At 42.0% G+C, this 17,225-nt stretch overlaps 1 protein-coding gene across 2 annotated transcripts in view; it reads right to left on the bottom strand.

Moving 5' to 3' along the window:
- The window catches only part of DOCK1 (dedicator of cytokinesis 1), a 263,271-nt gene that overhangs the window by 118,247 nt on the left and 127,799 nt on the right, over window positions 1-17,225 (bottom strand). The gene's annotated exons all lie outside the window — the stretch shown is intronic.

Raw genomic sequence — 17,225 nt, 5'->3', positions numbered from 1 at the left:
AGCACTCCAGCTAAACCAACCCCAAGTTTTCATTTCACCATGTGGTATTTTCTGATACAGTGATGCTTAAAAAAACACCACCAAAACCCAGTAAATTCCATAAAACCAGAAAAGCAGCACCATCCAGATCTCTCTCAAACCACAAAAAGAGTAAAAAGCATCCAAAAGAAAGTTAAATTTTTCCTTCTGGTGCATGAAAGTGCTGTAGTAATAATCCAACCCATTCCCAAGGCTCCAGATGGAGTAAAATCCCATAAATGGGAGCTTCTTGTCCATCCTCCCTCTCTGCCTATCTGCTAAAAGCCTGGTAATGATGTCCACATCTTTTCTGGTCTTTAGTGCAGGAGGAAAAACATTCAAAATTGGTAAAAAACCCAGCAGAATGACTTAGAGAAGAAGTGGTTCTTTCTATGGTTTGACAAAATTATAAATCCTTTGATCTGAGCTGTTTTCCAGGTGATTCTGTGCCACAGCCCAGGAGAACACTCAGGAATTTTCTCTCCAAAAATGCACTGAGCCTTTATTGTTACTTTTAAGATCAGCATTAATTTCAAATTCCAATCTTTATTTCCACATCAGTCTGAGCAATTGAGATAAACCTAAAATGACCCCAGGCTGGCACATCCAGCCCTTTGCAGGTGACCAACAGCTCTGCTTCCTTCCAACAAACTCTGTTCTCAAACTGGCTGATAATTTAGGTCACATTTTAGTTTATTTACCTGTTTAGGGAGTAATATAAGTTAATACACATAGCTGCAGGACTTAAAAGATGGATTTCATATCTAAGGAACTTCTCAATCAAACTGATATGGAAAAAAAAAAATATCATGGAATCCCAGAAGGGTTTAAGTTGGAACAGACTACAAATGTCCAGCCCTGCCCCTGTCAGCTTAAAGCCATTCCCTGTGTCCTGTCCCTCCATCCTTTGTCCCCAGTCCCTCTCCAGCTCTCCTGGAGCCCCTTTAGGCTCTACAAGGGGCTCTGAGTCCCATCTAAACCCACCCACTGTCAGCTTAAAGCCATTCCCTGTGTCCTGTCCCTCCATCCTTTGTCCCCAGTCCCTCTCCAGCTCTCCTGGAGCCCCTTTAGGCTCTACAAGGGGCTCTGAGCTCTCCCTGTATCCTTCTCATCTCCAGGTAAGCCCCCCATAGGTTTGGATCAACTGCTAAACTTCCAAACACGTTTTCATATTCATTTTTCAATGAAGAAGCAGCCAAAGGTGTGGATAAATCTGATTGTCATCTCCTCTGCATCTACTGGTGATCCCTGTCCTGTCCTCCATCCCTGACAACCCCTGGGAGCAGCTCATGGCTGCACAGGGAGAGCTGCTCTGACTGTCCCCAGCCAGCAGAAATGATGTGTCACTGAAGGGAGGGGTAATTACACAAGAACATCTTAATTAGCACAGTGGGAATCAGAAAGGAACAACAAGTTGAATGCCTGCTGGTGAAACTCTGAGTCCACATCCAAGTGTGGAAATGCCAAAGGAGAGTTGGTTAAAAACCTGGAATGGCTGCTGGAGATAAAAATGAATACAGGAAAATAAACATGAAGCAAATAGAAACAGAACACAAACAGGAGGGGATTCTGTAGTGCTGTAAGTTCTAGTTAAAAAGACAGAAACTTGTTAAATTTTGTCATTTCAGCTCAGGCTGAGCCCCCAAAGTGCTGCTGAGCAGACTGGGTGAGGGTCTTTAAGCAGTTATCAACACTTCTTCCTGTTTCTCTGCATAAAATAACGATTAATGCTCATCTTGGTGTTTATCTTGGTAATAAAACCCCTTCCTTTGAAACAAAATTGTTCCTTGAAGCCAACACTGCATCACACACACACATCCCTGCTCCAACATTTATCTGCAGATCCCCACCTGCAAACCACTGTTCAAGGCCCTGCTGGGAAGGAAAATCTATTTAAAATTAGGAGGAAAGTACAACTACCAGACATAGTTTTCTTTGTGAGGTATCACCTGCAGCCAGCACGCTCTAAATTACAATGCTGTAAAAGCTTTGTAATTATTTAGAGGCAATATTTGTATTCTAGGTGTTTTTAATATGCTCTACTAACTAGTTAGCAATAGTCAACAACATGATTAGGTTTTTATCTTGATTTTTAATCTTTAGTTGTATTTGGAGATCGTTGTCATCATCTACAGACCAGCACTGGAAGCAATACATAGGAAAAAAGGTACCTAATTCTCTAAAAAAATCAATTTCAATTTGAACCACAGAAATAATTGCAAAGCTGTGTTTACCCAGCCAGTCCTGCAAGGGGTTTCCATTGTCCTGGGTATTTATCAGCTATTTATTCACTGAAACAGTGGCAGGGTTTATCCTGGAAGTGTCTCCCTATAGCAAAGCTCAGAAATGAGATGGTGACACAGGGAGGGAGATAATGAAATATCCACTAGACAAGCATTTTGCCAGCAGGTTGCTCCAATTCCTGGCTCTCCTGGATTGTTTCTTTCCAAAGCAGGGTCACAGAGGCTCGCCCTGGGTGCTGGGCCAGGGGCTTGGAAAGTGCCCGGTGGGAAAAGCCCTGGGGATGCTGAGGGAATGGAATGAGCCCAGATGTGCCCAGATGTGCCAGAGGCCACTGACACCTAGACTGGACCAGGAATTGTGTGACCACAGGCAGCAGGAATTGTCCCCTGGGCTGGCACTGCTGAGGGACCTCAAATCCTGGGGTCAGTTGGAGGGGCTGGAGGGTGTCCAGACCAGGGAATGGAGCTGGGAAAGGGCTGGAAAATTCCTGAGGGAGCTGGGAAGGGGCTGGAGAATTCCTGAGGAGCTGGAAAGGGGCTGGAGAATTCCTGAGGAGCTGGGAAGGGGCTGGAGAATTCCTGAGGGAGCTGGGAAGGGGCTGGAGAATTCCTGAGGAGCTGGGAAGGGGCTCAGGCTGGAGCAAAGGAGGCTCAGGGGAAATTTCTGGCTCTGCACAAGTCCCTGGCAGGAGGGGACAGCCGGGGGGATTTGGGATCTGCTCCCAGGGAACAGGAACAGGAGGAGAGGGAACGGCCTCAGGCTGGGCCAGGGCAGGCTCAGGGGGGATATTTGGGAAAATTCCTCCCTGGAAAGGTTTTTGCAGCCCTGGCACGGCTGCCCAGGGCAGTTTGGAGTGCCCATCCCTGGAGGGATTTAAAATCCCTGTGGATGTGGCACTTGGGGACACAGGGCAGTGCTGGCCTTGGCAGTGCTGGGAACTCTGTGATCTCAGAGAGATCCAACCTTTTCCAACCCTGATGATTCCATGATTCCCTCCTACAACTGAAATATTCCCAAAGCAAAATCAAGGGATCCTGGATATCTGCAGATCTGTCCACAGGGGAGGCAGGTCCAGCTCCCAGGCAGGATGAACAAAAATTCAGCTCCATTAAAAGAAAACAAACCCAAACCCAACACCAAAACATCTCATTTTTCTTTGGAAAGGATTATTATTAATAATAATAATTATTTTTAATTAATTAATTAGTTAATAGCACATTTTATTGATTATTTAAAAGCACATTTTATATTAAAAAAATGAATGTGCAATTCCAAACTGTGAAATTACTTCTGATTTCTGTAAAATTCAGTTCTGAAGGAAAACTTGAAGAGGCACAGGAATGCTCCAAAATCACTTATTTTCCTAAATCACCTTTAAAATAAAACACTCAGTGTTCAAATGGCTCTTGAAAAGATACAAGAAGGGAAATTTTAGTTTTAAATAATCCCCACAAATAACATTAACAGTGAGGAATTCCAGAATGAGAAGAGAATTCCCAGCAGGAGAGATCACACATGCCAACACTTTTTTCCCTCAGGGATAAAAGATCCTGTTTTGAACAGGCTTGTCCATTTTCTCCCAATGAAATATTTAAATTGAAATATTAAGCTCTTTATGTATAGTAAGAAAATCTACAGAAATCAAACCTACACTCAGCTAAGTGATGTCTCATTAAAATGTCCCTGTTACCACAGTCAGGAAGAGATGAAAAAATCTAATTTTCATTTATTTTTTTCCATTAAATTTTTCTTACATGGCCCTAAAAGACTACACTGCTAAATAAATAAATGGATGAATATATAATAAAAACCCCTCAAACAAAATCACTTGAATTAATTCACTACATTTTGGCTTTCAGAACATTTCCACAGAATTTACTTTGTTGAAAAGGATTTAAGTCCCTCACAATTCCCAGAGAGTTTGTAAAGATTAAAAAATTAAGTTTTCTCTCTGCTTACAACTTGTGTTCTCTCTATAAATAAAATATTCTTCAAATAAAGAACTGAAAATCAACTGTTATCAATTCTGGAAGCCACTCATTAAACTGTCACCACTTATGGACTCACAAGGTAAAAATCCAACTTTAAAATGTCCCAAATTTCATCTTTTTTTTTTTTTTTTGCCACGTGAAAATTTAAAATCCAATTTGTCTGTGGACAAGTTTGCTCACTTCAATAATATATTTTATGTCATTTATAGTATAAAGCTATTACAAAACCTAGCATGAATAAGGCTCTTTTTTTAAATATATTTGGTATTATAAAATAAAGATATGGATGGAAGTTTCAGCTTCCAGGGCATCCTGAAGGGAGTTTGATTCCTGAAGCTTTTCCCAGCAGGAAGGGCAGGAGAAAGACCCAAAACCAAGCAGAACTCCCCCAGTAAGGCACAGAAATTTCACTCCATCTCTAGAAATTCATGCATGTATTTCTCACAGTATTAAAAAACCAAACATTTCTTTTCTCATAATAGAAAATCCCACAGTAAATTCAGCAGCAGCTTCAGAGACAAAATCATTTCGTGGCTACAGCAGCAGGATAAAAACAAGTGCAAAACGTCCTCATTTATCACATTTTTTACTGAATACACAGAATATTCCATTTCCTCAGGCCAATCCCTGCCTCTTGAACACGAGAATAAAACATGTGAGCCTTTTTCCTTGCAGAAACAGAAGTTCCCACCTGCAATAATGGCAGTGATAAATATTTGGGCATTTTCCTGCTGCCACAAACATTATTTTGAAGTATCTTTTTGCCAATCAAGATGCAGTAAGGTATTTTAAGTGACAAACTTTGCTTCCAGAGCTCCTGGAAAAGATGTGCCACCTCCTTCATCTGTGACTTAGGGAGTTCAGAGCCTCCCTAAGCAGCAAAACTGATTTTAGGTTTTCCAAGCCAGGAAAAGCCCATGCAAAATGCAGAGCTCTGATACGGGAGTTTAGAGGTGAAAAGCAGTTTATTTAGTCTTCAAACCTTGTTTTACCTCAAGAAGTACTTTACAGATCCTGATCTGATCTCTGACAGTTCTGTCTCAGTCAATAGAAAACTTGTTTTAAAAGGAAAACCTTTCCAGCACTGGGAAATGCCTCTGGGAAGAAAATCAGAAGGGTTTTCATAGAGATCACAGCCAGAACCCAGCCCTGGGTGTGGCCTTCTGGGTCTGAAGGACAAGAAAGATGGAGAGAGAATTTCCACTGGAGACAGGGAACAACTTCCCACTTCCAGAGGACTGAGATGGGATTTTGGGAAGGAATCCTTTCCCTGGGAGGATGGGGAGGGGCTGGGATGGAATTCCCAGAGCCCAGGGTTGGACACTGGGGCTGGGAGCACCTGGGACAGTGGGAGATGTCCCTGGGCTGGAATGGGATGGGCTTGGAGGTTTTCCCAAACCATTCCATGATTCTGTGATTCCAAGATCGCAGCAGCTCAACTGAAATTCACTTTGCAAAAGGTTTATTTGTTAGGAAGTTGATGATAACACAGTGGGAATAGACACAAAGAGTTCTGTGATTCACAAGTGCTTTGCACCAACTTCTATAAAAAGCAGGCGAAAAAATTAATGAGATGTTTTAGCAACACCATTTCTCATCTTTCTAAGGGTCTTTTAACAAAAAAAAAAAAGTCCATTTTAACCAAAAAATGCTTCTGTTTTAAAAGCTCCACACAGTGTCAGTGTTGAACAGTGCCCTTCAATGGAACCCACGGTGCTTAGGAGCTCTCAAGGTCAGTACATTTATTTCTGGTTTTCTAAATGCAATTGCCTTTCCTCCCTCTGCTACACTAAACATTATTTCACTGAAAATCTACAGAACAGCCCTCAATAAATCTGTTTCAGGTATCTTGGGTTACACATCTATTAATGCTGATAATAAAATTATAAATGCAGTCATAAAATACAGAAAACAACTGTATTTATGGGAATGGCCAGTACTCAAACAGTAAAAAATAAAAAGGAAAAGCCATAAAAAAATGGTTTTAAAATAATTTTGCAAAAATGCAGCAATGAATATGGGAATATAACCCTGGTGCCAGGGCCTCACCACCCTCACTGGGAAGAATTTCTTCCTAATATCCAATCTAAATCTCCCCTCCTTCATTTTAAAGCCATTCCCCGTTTTCCTCTCACCCCATGCCCTTGCAGGGACTTTTTTCCTCCAAAAAGTCACTGAGGAGGAACAATAAAACCAAACTTATTAGGATGAAAAATCCTGTTTTATTTATCAGACAGAATTAATATCAGAAAATGCCACGTAAAATCAGAGCAGGAAAAGAACTGAAAGAAAAGATAACCTTAAAAAGGAAATAATAATTGGAGACAAGTGGAATTCCCAGGAACTGGGCTAGCCCACAGGTGTTTGGGATATTGGCTCTGCAGCACTGAGGTATCTCTATGACAAATTATGGGAATAAGAGGAAGAGAAATGATCTTTTAAATGATAATCTTCACACCAGACAGGTGATGCTGCCAGATGAATACACTCCTAAAAGCAACAGCCATTTTGAAGACAAATTATCCCACTTTTGGTGCTTCTCATCCACCTGTTTTAAGGTAAATTATTTAGCAACTGCTTTATTGAGGGGCTCAGCGAGCTTGAGAGATAAGAAAGGTGTGTAATCCAAATTTAATTGATGAAACCACACAGTTCAGAGATCCCTGGATTAAAAAGCTCCTTGCAGGAGGAGATGTCTTTGGGGAAGCTTTTGCATTTTGTAATTAATTCCTACCTTTGGTTCACTCTGTACATCAACCATCACTCCATACCCCGGGGGCTGCTCCCTCCCTGAGCTTTTGGGGCAGAACCCAGTGGATATGGGGAGGTTTATGGGATGCAGGCTCTGATGTGGTTCTCAGCTCTCAGAGCTGCAGAAGGTGACCCAGTCCTTGCAGACAGGAATTACTGCCAGGCTCTCATCACTGGGGAAAATAAAGGCAGGGCTCTCTCCACAATTGCACCATTTGGAAATGAAATCCCCAGCACAGGCAATGTTCTCATCCCCTCCTCCCCAAAGAGCAGGAAAAGTGATGAAATACACAAAGACTGATAACAGGCTGGTCCTTTGTTCTGACTTCTCTCACTTTAGCTCAGTTTTTCTGTGCTATTTTATGTTATGGCAGCAAATTAATGGTATTTACACAAATACAAGTATCAATATGGCAAATAAGAGAAATACAATTTTCACACAGGTCACAATTCAAGTGAGAATTTCTGTTCCAAAATTGACAGATAAGAGGAGCTGAAAAGATTAATTCCCAATAGCAGCAAACAGGGGATTTCACAGGAGTGAAATTGCTCTTCACTGCCTACAGGAATGTCCTCACCTTACCTGGCTCTTCCCTTGGAATTTCACTCCCAAATCACCCCAGCCATGGCAGGGACACCTTCCCCTGTCCCAGCTGCTCCAGCCCCAATGTCCAGCCTGGCCTTGGGCACTGCCAGGGATCCAGGGGCAGCCCCAGCTGCTCTGGGAATTCCATCCCAGCTCCTCCTCACCCTCCCAGGGAACAATCCCTGCCCAAAATCCCACCCAGCCCTGCCCTCTGGCACTGGGAGCCATTCCCTGTGTCCTGTCCCTCCATCCCTTGTCCCCAGTCCCTCTCCAGCTCTCCTGGAGCCCCTTCAGGCCCTGGCAGGGGCTCTGAGCTCTCCCTGGAGCTTCTCCTCTCCAGGCTGAACAATCCCAATTCTCCCAGCCTGGCTCCAGAGCAGAGGAGAGGAGTTTTATCCTTGTCCCACATATACAAGTTGTCTCTTGCACAATTTTACTTTACCTGTCACTTCTGCAGGTTGTTTAATTTTATAAAATGTGTGCAAGGTTTGCAAGGAGCAGAGGAAAATGTCCTCAGCTCTCTCCTTTTCCAACAGAGATCCATAAGCAAAGGCTTCTGTATTTTCCAGGAGCTGTCTGCAGGTGTTTGGAGGAGCAGCCATATCTGCATTTTATGCCCTCTCAAGAAACACAGACCTGTTTAATACTTTGCATTTAATTAAAGGGAGCAGGGAATGCCTCATCTGCAGAACCTGAACATGAGAATATGTGGGCTGAGTCTTCGAGAATGACCCAATTCTTCCCTAACATTATTAAATTTGAATTTTGTTTCTTATTAAACTCACAGCAACTCAGAAGACTTTGGGGGATTCTCTCAGACAAACCAGTGCTAAACAATGTGCAGTCTCCAGAAGAGCTTCAAAGGTGCCTCATGAAAAGAACATGAAATCAATCTCTAAGCTGCAATCTAAGCAAAAGGAGATGAACTTTTCTATTGTGGAAAAGTGAATTAATTAAACCCCTCTTTCATTACGATTTGGGACGATGACCAAAACGTTCAGCAGGATAAGCTCCAACAGGATGCTGCTGATAAAAAGCTCTTTATCCTGTTCCTGCCTGAGCTCAGCAGAAATCCAACCCCAACAGGACAAAAGGAGACCATCAACGAGGTAAAGGACAAAATTCCTGGGGTAAAGGAACCAGAGTGGAGCCAGGAGGTTCCTGTCACACACAAGATTTCTGCTTTTATACTGATTTTGGATCAATAACGTATTTAGAAGTTAAGAAACAAGCTGAACATGGTAAAACATCTCATTCCCTTCTCCATTCCATGGAAAAGCCAAGATCATGGAAGCCCAGACTGGTTTGGGTTGGAAGGAACCTTAAAGCTCATCCCAGGGCAGGGACACCTTCCCCTGTCCCAGCTGCTCCAAGCCCTGTCCAACCTGACCTTGGGCACATCCAGGGATCTCCTCCTGAAGGAAAGAATGGAATATTTGCTCAGGAAGCTCTGCTGCTTCCAGATGAAACTAATTCGAGTTTCCCTTTCCTTGCAAATCAACCAAAACCCACCTAAAATATTTTAGGAGAGTAACTTTTTTTATTTTCTCACTAAACCAAAGGTACAAAACAAATCAACCAAAACCCACCTAAAATATTTTAGGAGAGTAACTTTTTTTATTTTCTCACTAAACCAAAGGTACAAAACATGTTTTGGCAGTTTTCCTCATGCTCTCCAGCACACTCCACGTATTCCAGCAGCAACAAAACGTTTTGAAGTGCTTATTTTCCACCACCAAAATACATTCCCACTTATAATTGAATTTTATTTTCCTCCCCAACTTTGTTTTGGCAGAAATCAGAAGGGAAAGAAGTAAATCCCTCCCAAATAAGGAGTCATTTATCACGTTCTAACAATAACACTCCCACATTAACAACGGGATTAGAGATGGATATTCAGCTTTGGAATTGCTTTCCCCTAACTACAGCCCCGGAGTGTGGGCAACAAAAGCAACTTAAGTTGAGAGATGTTTTTTAATTACACATCCACACTTAAATAAGAACTAATCTCTCCTTGGAAAAAGCAATTAAATCCAAACCAAGATTAAAATCAGTGGTTTGAAACACTCCAGTGTGAAAATCAGCTCCTTGGGCTGCAGGGACAGGGAATGTTCCTGGGAAGGGCCTGGTTTGCTCCAAGAGTTCAGCTCAGCCTTCCTACATCATTCCAAGAAAATGCATGGATATCCCACAACACACATCCCTTTTTTCTGTATTTTTCCCCCCATCTGGGCAGTAACAACAGGACCAAGCAGAATCTCTTTTCCAGGTTCTGATTTCCAGGTTCACACCCAAACTCATCCAGGATTTCCCATCCCAGCCCTGGAGATGCAGGAATTTGTCCCAAGGGGAAATAAAATCAAACAGCAAAGACAAAGCAGCTTTAAGATAGATTCAAAATATAAAATAATTATTAAGAAATTACAAAAAAAAATCCCTAAAATCAGTGCACAGGCTACTGCAAAACCTCAATGGAATTGTAGGGAGTGGAACTAAATTTTTTTTAAGGCCCCTCCCAGCCCAAACTATTGTGTGATTCTCTGATTAGAATATCATAGAATTCATATATTTCTGTATTTCTATATGTTACAGTGCTACTTAGATATACTAAAAATACAAAAAATGGGAAAAGAAAAACACCAGAACATCCCAATTATTCCCAGGGCCCATCTTTAGATTTCAAAACATGAATGAAATGTTTTATTCCTACTTTAATGCAACGGGGCCATTATTTGGGAAGTATTTTTTCTGGTGTAATTTCCATGCATTTAAAACCATCCCAACTAATTTTTTTGGGAGGCACAACATTTGAAACCACAGCAGAAAATCAACCAACCCTGAGCTCTGGCAGAGCCTGCAACACTCATCCCACTCTTGACATTTGGCAAAAAATGGGATTTTTAACGTCTCTTGATAGGGCTGAAAAATACTCATCATCTGTTGAGGAGGTAAATGTAAGCATTATTTTAAAAATGCTTTAAAAATACCTCAGAAAAGCTACTTAGAGCAAGACAAAATGTTTTTCAGAGCCAAGGAAGTAGCTCTGATTAGGTTGTCCCTATAAGTAACTGTGAGATATATGCACGATTTCTGCATAAAGAGAGTACAAACATTACCCAAAGTCATTAAGGGCTAGGCAGGAATTAATATGTTTACAATTCAAGCCAAGCAATAAATATGAATATATAAAAGGCAAATACTCATTGCATCCCTGTGAATTATTAAAATTCTTTCTTTCCTTAATAAATGGAAAAATTAACATGTACAAGCATGCTGCTTTTTCCAGTTACTGGGGTTTGTTTTTTTTTTCTAGGCAGGAATCTTATCCTTGTAACTTTTGATAACACCTGAAATTTAAGGAAAAAAAAAAAATAATAAAATGGCCAAACAGGCAAAATTGTACTTTAAATTTCAAGTTTGTTGAACTAAAATTTTATGAAAACCCCCTCACCATGAATTGCCTGTTAAAGGAGCTCCTGTGGAATATCAAGGCCAGGCTGGATGAGGTCTGGAGCTACCTGGGATGATGGAAGGTGTCCCTGCCCACGGCAGGGCTGGGACTCGATGCTCTTTAAGGTTCCCTCCAACACAAACCATCCTGGGATTCCACAGTGACAAGAGCAAGAGGTTTGTCCTTTCTTTCCCCCAAGACTTGGTGTTCCCTGTCCCAGCCACCAAAGACATCTGTGACATGATGTGTCAGCTATCGTGATGCCACCACCTGTCCACGTGTCACCACCTTCAGTCTCCAGGAGCTGTCCCACAGGACATCAAGCCCCTCATCAGATCATCAATTGCTGCAGGTCTAATCTGTCACTTGGTAATTGCTGTGAAATAACAAAATTACGCTTCCAAACAAAGCTCCTCAGCTCATCACTCCATTTCATCATCCTGAGGATGAGCTGAGCTCAAATAAAGCCCTGGTGACTCTTCCTACCAGGCTTCAATAAAAGCTTTGATTTCCATCAGCTCACAGAGAAATAAAACAATTCCATAAATAAACTGAGTCTCTGCAGCTTGAGGGGAACACCAGAGATAGCAGGAGGAATGAGAAGGGCCACCAAAGTGACAGCCTGGAGAAGGCTCCAAGGAGAACTTCTTGTGGCATTCAGTGTCTAAATCTCTCTTGGAAGAGAGATGGAGAGAGACTTTTATCTTCCCACTGCCAGAGGGCAGAGTTAAACGGGGCATTGGGCAGGGATTGTTCCTGGCAGGGTGGGCAGGCCCTGGCACAGGTGCCCAGAGCAGCTGGGGCTGTCCCTGGATCCCTGGCAGTGCTGGGATAATGGAAGATGTCCCAGCCTTAATGTCCCTCCAACCTAAACCCCTCTGTGACAAGGGATGGAGAAATTCCCTCCCGAGAAGGGGACACAAAGTCCCAGATTCTCCCAAGAAGGCACAGTGAGGATGGATTTACATTTTCCTGAGGTTTCCAAATCCACAGCAGTGGGGATAAAAGGAGAGCACAGCTGTTGCTCACAAATTTCACTGCTTCAGAACCAGGAGGCAGCAGCTGGAACCAACAGGAGATGAATTTCAAACAATTATGAGATGGGACTTTTCATCTTGGCATTCCTTTTTCCCACCCAGGGAGTGATGGGAGCTGTGCCTACAGAGGGGACAGGCAGCAAAAACATTCTCCACATGGAAATGCACCAAGGCAGGAGAAGGAAAGTCTGGAGACAAGGAGCTCCATTCCACCTCCCATCCAACAAACCTCCCCATCCACGCTTGGGAATGCTGACAAGGGAAAGATGTGGCTGCACCCAAATTATTGGGGTTTGTTTTGGCATTACTTTGAATTCCCAGAATTAAACTGAGGAAGTGCCACATTATTATCAAATTCTAACTTTATTTCTGGGTTTTCAGAGATTTCTCCCTCCAGTTATTGGCCTTTTCCATAATACTGATGGACACCCCTTGGATATAAAGCAGCTGCTAATTATGCTACTCAACCACTGCTAAGTATTAATATTTAAAGTCCTGAATTTCTTTAAAAATTGAAGGAAATCAAAATGTGGTGCTGCTTTGAATGGTTTTTAATTCAGTGTCCCCAAACCATAAAGGACAGAGCCATTTTTCCTGCACTGTGTTTTGAAGAGCCACAGACCAAGGATTAAGAAGGACTTCACGTGGCCTCTGCTGGCAATTGTAAACTCATTTAATGTCATTATCAGGCTTCCCATATTTTTCAGAACAACTTTTTGAAATATCTTGGGCTTTTAGGATTTCCAGACTTTGCAAAATAATTTCTGCTCTTTTCTTAAGGTAAAACTCAGTCACAGACATTTTAATACATAAAAGAATTAGGTCTTTGCACTCAGTCAGGAATTCAGCATATTCTTATTTGCACAAGGCAAGTTTCTAGGTCATTTTATTTAGAAAAAAATAAGTAAGGGAGGAGAAGCTCTTAATTGTGAGCATATGGCTCAATTTTAGGTGCCCATGATGCTGTAAACTGCCTCTTTACATCCTTTTTTATTCACTGCCATCATATTTCTCTGTCATGTATCAAAGTTATTAAGTGCAATTTTATTTTGGCACCTGCTTGGGGATTTTAGAAACTACACTGAAGAGTTCATTCCTGAACATTATGGCCAAAATACTTAATCTTGGTTTAGGCTCAGAGCACTGATAGAAATGGTGAGTTTAATTCTATTTGCACTGTTCAATATTTCTCTCTTCCATAATTTTGTAGGATTTTCATTTTTCATTTGTTTAACACATTTCATTTGAGCTTAATTTTTTTTCTGTTAAGCACCAGGCATTAGGACCAGGCTGCTCTCTGGGCTTCTAACTTGAAGGCAACATGCAAAAGCACATAAAAGTCTGTGTTTTTATGCTATGTTCAAATTTTAAATAGTTCAATATTTCAAATGAGAAAACCTTCCTGAGGCTTTGGGAGTTTACATTACTTTATAACATCGAATGTTCTCCAGTTTGACAGAAAAGTTGCATTAAATCCTCCATCTAATGAAATCAATGTTGTATAAATAATATATTATTGCACCAAAGAGCCAATAGGAATCAGATGCAAGTATGGCCATTATTTGTTGGATTTGCCTTTTTTCTGCCCATAACTGGAGTTTGAAAATGGCATTCATGCTCATCCCACATTTCATTAGGTGCTTAAATCTGAAACCATTTGTCTAAAGGCAATCAAAATATGACCAGACTTGTTATTTTTTATTTTTAAGCAGGGCAGGATTTTTTCCCTTTGCCATAAAGCAGTCCAGAAAACCCTGGAATTTGGGAAGGACATCAAATAAACGAGACAAAGCAAAATATTAGCAAAGTTGGCAGAATATTCCTTTAAAAACATTCCCCCACACTTCCAGCTCCTCAAGACATCTTAACAAGGATGTAATTTCCCATTTGCTCTCAGTGAGCAAATCAAACAGGGTGATTTATTATTCAGATGGGCACAAAGGATTTGTGAAATGCAAAAAGAAGGGCTCTAAAAGCACAAGTCATCAGTAATGACGACAGCCTGAACTGCCTTTCAAATATGAACAAAATGCAGCCATTTAGGGGCTCATACATCACACTCTCCCAAAGCTTTCATTTATTTCCCAACTGTACAGGCTGCATGAAAATGGAACCAGAATTTGGCCACCTTGATCAGGGAAGCGATTCCACGCCACGAGAGCAGCTCACAATCCCCATCCTTGGAGGAACAACCAAGGCTTTCCAATCACCAGTTCAGTTCCCTTCCCAAAAACATCTGTGTGCTGAAAAGGAACTTTTCTGAACCATAAACACAGCGAAAATATGACACAGCTCCCACTCCTATCCCAAGGAAACTCAGATTTTCTTGATATCTCCAGCAATTTGGGCTCCTGCTGAGACAGCATTCAACTGGAACCCAAAATCTCAGCTTAAGCTGGTGAGACCTGCTGTTATATTTTTCTTCCAATGATCTGTACAATGGGAAACTGAGAGAGAGAACTAAATCCTGCTCATTCTTATCCCAACGAAGCACAGAAATAACCATCAGAGCTAATGAGGTTACTCAGCATTTTTCTTCTCCGAGCAGAAAACCCACAAAGAGCAGTTCCCTCCATCAGCTCTTTAACATTTCAGCTGCACACAGGTATTAGGGGTATTAGACACATATTCTTAAATCCACTTTCTCTTCAAAATGTTCCTTTATGTAAAGAGATGTGGAATTAGTACTTTACAGATAAAGGACAGACATCAGCAGAGGCTCAAATGAATTTTCCAAGCTCATGGAAAAGACTTATTATGGAGAAAGACACTCCAGCAAATCTCCCAATTTTCTGCCAAACTTGACTCCAAGAGACCTTATTTCTCTGCATCCCAGCCAAGCAGAAAATATAGAAAATATCCTCCCCCAAAGCAAGGAGCACCTCTGAGGATTTGACTGCATGAAGACCTGTTTGAAACTCCAGCCAAGTTTGTCTTCACCTCAGCTGGAGCAGAGGAGCATATTTAACATCCCTCTGTTTCTCTTCTAATGGCAGGTTGGAGGAAATAAAGAAATAAATTACCAATTTAGCCCAGAAAGCCAGGCAATTATCATCTAAAGGCATGGAATTAACCAATTAATTAATGGGAATGAGGGTTCAGCAATGTGAAAATACTTGGTTTTAGCAAAGACAGAATGACAGCACTGGTCCCAAGTGATTACAGAGAGAAAAGGCACAACTTTGTCCCCAGCTTCACTTCAAATCAAGTGAACTTCACCCTTCTTTCATCTCCAACACAGCTGGGAATTCTGCCATAAATTGCCTGGTCCTAAAGAATTAATTTCCCTGGGAACCCAGCTCAGGCATGTAGTGTTGGGACTTAAATTATGCCTCTTAATATAATTTACTTAATGTAGATCTGAAAATCCCATTGGTGCTGGTTTATCCTCCTCCTTCCCCACACTGGGGGTCACCAAAACACCTGGCAGGTAACTCAAGCTCTGGCTGCCACGTGCTTTTCCCTGAGCTGCATCTGAGCTTTCCTCCACGAGATCTTCACAGACTGTTCCAAAAAATTACATTTTAGCGTTCCACTGTCGGAGCTGCATGTTCTAGAGGAGCATAATCCTACAAAGCAGCTGCTCAGCAAAAAATTCCCCCCCAGGAAAAGCATTCACTGGGGCAGCCCTTGAGCCAAAATTTGAGTGTGGGGAGGACATGCCTGGCTGACCCCCCCAGGACCATGCAGATGTGTCCTCAGAAACTGAATATAAGGAAAAAAATCAAGTAAAACCTGCAGTCTGTAACACCAGGCTGTGATGAATATTTGTAAATACACACTGAATTTATTATGCAGTTAGCAGTGAGGGAGAAGGGCCCTCACTGTACTTCCCCACAGAGAATTCCATTCCAGTGCCCAGGTTTCTCACTCCCCCCAAATTCCAAGGCAGGACTTCCACCTGCACATGTCACACCAAGCAAGCACTGCAGCCCCAAACAGCGCTCACTCCTCCCTGACAGACACAGGGAAAAAAAGCCAAGGAAGGTAAGGACACTCCATGAGAGAAAAATAAATTTATAACCTAAAACAACTACAATTAATTGTCTCTTTTCTCTTTGCACCCGCCCAGGCTGAAGCCCAACCCCTCTCTCCCCTCTCAAGCATCTCTTCAGTGCTACATTTCATTATGCAACAGTTGTGCTCAGCACTTTTAAAGGCTAAAAAATTGGCAAATGGGATGATGAAGCATTTCCCATTTCCCAGTGTATTTACTTCTGTGTGCTGTTACAGTAACACAAACACAATAATAACAAAACACTTGATTTTTCACAAACCCTGATGTAGAAGATCCCTGTATACACCAATGGTGTCAGTAGCTACACACAAATCTGGTCCACATCAGAAAGTACTTTTTAATTCCCTAAAAAGCTCCAGAAGATGCTGTACAGTTTGTAAGTGGGGCATATGCATAATGCTGTGCAAGACTAATCAGCCCTGAGACAACAGCTTCTAAATATCATTATGGAGAAGACAAGAATGATGTTTAACTGCTGCTTCTGTCAGAGAGATTCTCCTTTCAAGTCACTCAGGATATCGAGTTATAGTATTTGCTTCCAGTAATCATGGGCTGGATAAAGTCACATTTTCAGCTTGTGAAAAAGCAACAGCATCTCCCACCACTGATCTGTTTGCTCTGAGGAAGTAGCCTGCGTTTTTTTCAGACGTGGTTACCCTACCATGTAATTTTACCCATGTCTGTATCCAGGCTGCAGCCAAACCACATTTATTTTTGTAGAGAGAAATGCACAGAGGACCTGGAATACAGCGAGTCAGCACTGCTGGAGAGAAAAACAGAAAGAAAAAAACAACAGCGTGGTGGTTGCTGTTGCATCAATAAGCAGGTCGATATTTAAGTTCTTTAGAAAAAAAAAAATAAATCCCTGATAAAATCCTGTGAGAGATGCTAAGTGGGATCAAAGCTGTGACACTGGTGAGCAGCAGGTGATGTGGGGGCACACCCTGGAACCCTCATTAGGGATCAGCAGCAGAGATGAGGAGCAGAGGGAAGAGGGCAATGGGAGTACCTGGACAGGTAAGAGACAGGGAGAGCAGCTGCCCTCTGCTGACTGTCTGCTTTGTTGAACACTGCTCTGATCCAGCCCTGCTCAGCCACAGCGCGATCCCACCGGCCAGGCTGGCTGTGA

Source organism: Parus major, chromosome 6 (assembly GCF_001522545.3).
Source record: "Parus major isolate Abel chromosome 6, Parus_major1.1, whole genome shotgun sequence".
In the NCBI taxonomy this organism is placed as follows: Eukaryota; Metazoa; Chordata; class Aves; order Passeriformes; family Paridae; genus Parus; species Parus major.
Note: the sequence above shows the minus strand (reverse complement) of the source record. Positions and strands in the feature narration are given on the sequence as shown.